Source organism: Miniopterus schreibersii, assembly GCF_964146895.1.
Source record: "Miniopterus schreibersii genome assembly, chromosome: 11".
NCBI lineage: Eukaryota > Metazoa > Chordata > Mammalia > Chiroptera > Miniopteridae > Miniopterus > Miniopterus schreibersii.
In genome coordinates this window covers 65133688-65139623 of record NC_138111.1, presented here as the reverse complement: position 1 = coordinate 65139623, position 5936 = coordinate 65133688, and the positions used below count along the sequence as shown (strand labels likewise).

The following is a 5936-nucleotide window of genomic DNA, read 5'->3' as shown; positions in this document are numbered from 1 at the left end:
ATTTGAGCTGTACTACAACAGTGCAGAATCAGCACAGCAGACATCATGCTCATGAAAAAAATAACTAAAAACAAGGTACACTTAGGCTCAGAGAGGCTAAATGAGGGCCCGGGATCACACAGCTGGTAAGCGTTGGAGAAGCAGTGCTCCCGTGGGGTTCTGTTTCCTTCCTGCTTCCAAGCTCTCCCCCTTTTACTCTTTCTCAGCCCTCCATCTACACACTGGAACTGAGATGCCTGCCTTAACACGGAACAGCATAGATTATAGTTGATAGGCCGATATTGGTAAAAAAGTCTCCATGTCTGGACTGGAAGTTTCTCTAAGTGGAGGGTGTCGCACTGTAGTTCAATGTTTCTCCTTTTAGCAAGAAGCAGGGACCTTGCAAAGCTGGAAAATATTTACTGAAGTGGCCTCTCTGGTTATTTAGTGTCTGCCGGCTGTTCCGGAGCCTTCAAGAAGGCCTGGAGCCCAGCGCCTGCCCCTTGCAGCAGGATTCCCAAGCTGGGGTCTGGCGGAGGCCGGTGTGTTTCTGTGATCCACACTGCCATCTCCTGGGCAATCTCGCTCAGAGCCAGCGGCTAGGTTTTCAGTGCCAATGTTCCAAATCAAAGACGGTCTACTTATCTCACCGGACTATTCCAAGAGCTGAAATGATGATGGCAATGATAAAATGCAGAGAATGTTGGGGATTACAGCTGTCCTCACTGTTTTAAAAGCACCTCCCATACAGAGTACAGCTGATCGAACGAACAATCAAAGAAGAAAATACATAAGAGAGTCGTCTATTTTGGAAAGGTGGGAGCGGACGGAGTGGCCGCGGGAGGAAGTGAAGACCTGAGAGTGTACAATCCACAGCGACTGGCTCTGGATCTGAGTACTTTGTAAAACAACAGAGATTTATTGTCTCACAGTTCTGGAGGCCAGAAGTCGGGAAGCAAGCTGTCAATAGGGCGATGCTCTCTCCCAAGGCCCTAATCTGTTCCGTGTCTTTCTCTCAGCATCTGGTGTCACCGGCAGTCCTCAGTCTCTGCCTCTTCCATCATCACGTGGCATTGTCCCTGTGCTTCTGTGTCTCTTCTCATAAGGACACCAATCATATTGGAGTAGGGGCCCATCCTACTCCACTATCACCCCATCTTAACTAATTACACTTGTAATGAACCCTATTTCCAAATAAGATCACATTCTGAGGTTCTGGGAAGCACATGGGTGTTGAGTTCAGATCTTGGGCCAGCTACTAATTAGCTGTTTAACCTGGAGCGAACTATTGGTTCTTTCCGAGCATTTGTTTTCTCATCTATAAGGCGAGGGCAAGAATACGAACCCCACAGGTCTTTTGTAAGGATGAATGCAAAGGGCTTAGCCTGTGCCTGGGGCAGAATAAGTTCCAAGCAGGAGACAGCTATTATTTTTGCTTTCACTGTCAGAAAAAAAATCATGCTTAACAAATTTAAAGAGAAGAGAAAAAAGGTTCACACACACAGTCTATGGATCAAAACATGTCATTTAAATCAAGAGAACTTTGGGAGCCCAATTCTACCTAACATTCTTTTCTCTCTTCATTATATTTATCCTAGTAAAAAATTCAGATTTAGCCTAGGAGACAGTGGGCTGTAGTTAACTGATTGTTTCTCATGCAAGTGATAACAGTTGGCTATTTCAGTCTCATGTGGGACCCTTGCAAGGGAGATATTATTTTAAAATCTAAGAGTGCCTGTAGCTACCTTTCCCATTCTGCTCCACCTCCACCCCCAGCTCTGTGCAAGACTAACTTTCTGGGACTACGTTAATTTTAACTCAACTCCTTGACTCCAAGTATGTCCAAGACCTTGGTGTTAATAGAAGGGAGCTGTGAGATCTACTTGGCAGAAAGTAGCCCCCTCTTCAACCTGAGTAAATTTCCCTTCATTAAGGTTGGGTACTGAGGATATAGAGATGTTATCTGGGGAGGCCATGATTATGACTTTTTAGAAATCATTGACATTTAAGATGATCTCCTTTTCCAATAAATTAGAAGCTCAACAGGCCAGGACTTTCCCATGGGAGGAAGGAGGTTGAGAAAATTCCAGAGGCTGACACTGTGGGGTACATTTTTACCAGAAGGAAGGCAGTAAAAATGAGTTACCTAAGAGCCTCTGAGCGGTAACCGATTTGCCACCTGAGAGAAAAGCCCCCAAGTCATCAACTGTGGTATTTACATGAGCAAAATGTTCCGTGTGCTCCCCTAAAAATGTCCATGTGGCTCTGTGTATACATGTGTTTACAGAATGTGTAAATAAATACGAGTAGAATATGAAACACATGCGTCTGTGTTTATAAAATATGCATCCACTTATGCTAATGAAATTACTCCCATCTGAGAACAAACGGCCATTATCTCCAGAAGTGCTGTAAACTAGGGAGATTACTGTGATTTTTGTCCTCACACTTGGAGAAACTGAGTCACAAATGTTTTTGTCATAACAGGCAGGAAATGTGGCTATGTCAACAGTGAAAACTTTCTTGTTTAAGGAGCACATACGCTAGAGAGAAAGTTACTCTTAGAAGCCCTGGTTCCACAACAGAGGTCTTTAAACTCACAATTCACTCCAGTGTTCGCTAGAATTGACATCCCACATATTCATGAACTGTGTCCAGTTTTAGCAAACTTCTCCAAGCCTCCCAACAACTTGGTAAGCATAAAAGTCTCTGGGGAGCCTAAAATGTTTAAAATGCATATTTCTGAACCCCACATCTGAAGAGTCTAATTAAGTATGTCTCAGGGAGTAGCAGGAACCTTCATTCTTAGCACGTGCCCTAAGTGAGGCGTGGGGCTGGGGACCATGCTTTGAGGAAAAGTGCCCCGAAGTCCCAGAGGTGGAAGAGGGGCAGTTTTGTTTTTTTCTAGTGGGGGGTGGGGTGGATCAATGCAACCTCAGAAATCAGGGATTTGGTCTCTTAGAGTCCCAGGCAGACTAAATATAGGCCTGCACAGGCTGGTGCACCTCTTCAGACAAGCCAGTCCACAGAGCCACACTCTTGCTGAGCCAATGCCCACCCTTGGTACAATAGAGCTTAAGATTTCGACTCTGGATTGTGACCTCATGATACCAATTTTAGTGGGTATTGAGCAACATTTTTAAAAACTTTTGTTTTGAAATAGAGATACACAAGAAATATCAAAAACAGTTCAGAGAGGTCCCATGTGAGGTCGCACGTACCCATCACCCAGCTTCCCCCAATGGCAGCATCTTTCATGACTATAGTACCTTATTAAAACCAGGAAACTGACATTGGCACGAACATTTAACCACTACAGAGGAGTGGCCTTGCTCGGAATTCACCAGCTTTTACATACACACTTGATATGCATGTGTGTAATTCTGTCAGGTGTGTAGATCTGTATAATTGCCACCACCATCAAGATACAGCCCAGCTGGTGTGGCTCAGCTGATTGAGCATCACCCCACGCACCAAGAGGTCACCAGCTCGATTCCCGGTCATGGCACATGACCCCAGTAGGGGGCAAGCAGGAGGCGGCCTATTGATGTTTCTATCTCTCTCTCCCTCTCCCTTCCTCTCTTTCTAAAATCAATAAAAACATTAAAAACAAAAAAGATACAGAGCTCTCCACCACAAAGTCAATGTTACCCTTTGTAGTCAAACTCTCCTCCCCCCACTCATCCCATTCATACCCTGGAAACCACTGATTTGTTCTCCATTTGAGTGGCATTTAAAAAAATGAAATAGAACAGAGGGAATGGAAAATAAGAGAAGAGAAAATATCAGAGTGCAATTCAAAGGAGAGGAGGAAGTATTGATTTGGGAATTTTGTTCTGTTATACATGTATATGTATATGTGTATGTATATGTATATGTATATATGTATTGGGTTGTGTTAGAAAGTATATTTTTTATGGAGAGTTGCTGGTAAAAGAAAAAAATTGAGAAATGCCCCTGTAAGATAAGCCTACAGCATCAGCAAAGCCTCCCTGCCTCCCGGGGCTCACAGTGACAGGTGGAGTAGAGACCTTTCATCCTCTGAGAGCTGTTATTGTCCTCCAGGCCTTTAATTAATGGCTATCTACTTCACATTTAGATGGAAATTCACCAGCTGAACCTTAAATGTTTGGATATTCCTGCTTAGACCTGCAGACAGGGGACAAAGGGAATAGAAGAGGTAAAGGAGCTCAAGGACTGTCCAAGTTCTAGGCTTTCCTTGGCCCAGCATCCACTGGCTGTTCAAAGGAGTGGATAGCGTGTTCCTGGGACAGTTTTTTCATCTATGAGCCATTTAATGGTGTGCCATGCATACTCAGGTGAGTTCAGAGAAATCTGAAGGGTTTATCACAATTTTAAATAAAAATAGTTGTTAACATTTTTATTAACTTTAAGAGAAGTAAGCCTTTACTTTCTTGTTTCACCAATGAAGCTGGCCGAGTTGGTGTTTTGGTGATTAGGGACCGAATCCCGTGTTCTCGCCCTACTCTCATGCTCCTCCTTCGCTTCCACCTTGGCTGGGGCTGTAGCAGCAGCCACGGGGGAGTAGCCACAGATTCAGCTGGATCAGCCAAGAAGGCCTTCACCTTTTCAGCAAGGGGGAAGGTAATCACTCTCCACAGGCAAAACTAAGACCCTCTTGGGTCCATTGATGATAGAGCGGGGCCCTGATGCAACAACTGGGTAACCAGTCTGCAGACGCGCCTGGCAATGTTTCGAACACCCTGCGGGGAAGCGAGAATGCAGAGGCTCCTCTGGGCTGTCGGGCACTCCAGGCTGTCGGGGCTGCCACGGTCAGACACCTGCTGGGTGACCAGCTCAGTGAGAAGGGGGAAATGCTCAGCAGTGTGGCTCACTGGCTCCCACTTTGTCTCCAGTATGAATCAGCTGCAAGTCACTCAGGATTTCATTGGTGCCCCTGGAGACTGTAGTGGTGCCTAAAGCCTGGAAGGAGGAGGTCTTCTTGGGCCTCAGCTCAGTACTCTGGGCTGGCACAGTGGCCTCACATGGGGTGGTGGCACCAGCACAGGTGGCAGCTGGCACCTTATTGGCCAGCAGCATATCCCTGATCTCAGTGAGGTTCTCCCTGCTGGGCACAAAACCTAAATGCCCCCGAACATGAGGCACCAGTTTCTCCAGAGCTAGGCTGTGTTCCAGATGTCCTTGCACAGCCTTGCACATCGTGATTTTTGCCCACCAGGACCGAAGCCTTCCTGCTCAGGAACATGTGGATCTGCTGCATCTGTCTGCCTGGAACCCCCACTGTCTGCTCCCACAACTAACAGTTTTGGATGATCACCCCAAAATTAGATGATCTTAAAGAAGAAATAGGGCTTCCAGGTAGCCCTGTCTTCCCTGGGCACTACAGCGGTACATTGGGGATTGTCACACACAGTTTAAAGATGATGTCACTTTCAAGAGGACACCTGATAAAAGGAGGCATTAACACTTTAAATAATATATTTAATATTAGTAACAGAGATGATGTTTTATAATATTTTACAAAAAATATATCTGGCTAGAAAATAAGTGGATGGATGCCTAGATGAGGTTCCCATTGATTTTTCCCCCTTATTCCTTATTTCTAATGCATTAGAGCATCCTGACTCAAAGGCATAGGTCATTGAAAATGGCAAGTGTTTGGTGAATTTGTCAAATGTGTTCAGAAAGTACGGGAAGCTTTCTCCCTAGGATGCCTCTTAGCACCCTGCAGTTGTGATGTTGATGGGTTGTCCTGCTCGAAAGTAGAGAGATGGAATGTTTCAGCTCAGGAGATAGTGGCGAACAGATGGGCACCTACTCCATTCTCAGGCTGCAGATAGCCCTGGAAATAATTTCTTCACGTTCTGTAGCAATATTTGGACATGAGTTTTAAACATGCTGAACAATATACCGTTGATCTATTTCACCAATGAGCGAAGGAAATCACCTAGAGTTGGGAAGAGCCCAGCTCTCAG

At 45.3% G+C, this 5936-nt stretch overlaps 1 pseudogene across 1 annotated transcript; it reads right to left on the bottom strand.

The window, feature by feature from the left end:
- Window positions 1–4386: 4386 nt before the first annotated feature.
- Window positions 4387–5221, bottom strand: LOC308563578 (large ribosomal subunit protein uL10 pseudogene; annotated as a pseudogene). The gene has a single exon. The product of its transcript is annotated as a large ribosomal subunit protein uL10 pseudogene (transcript).
- Window positions 5222–5936: the final 715 nt, after the last annotated feature.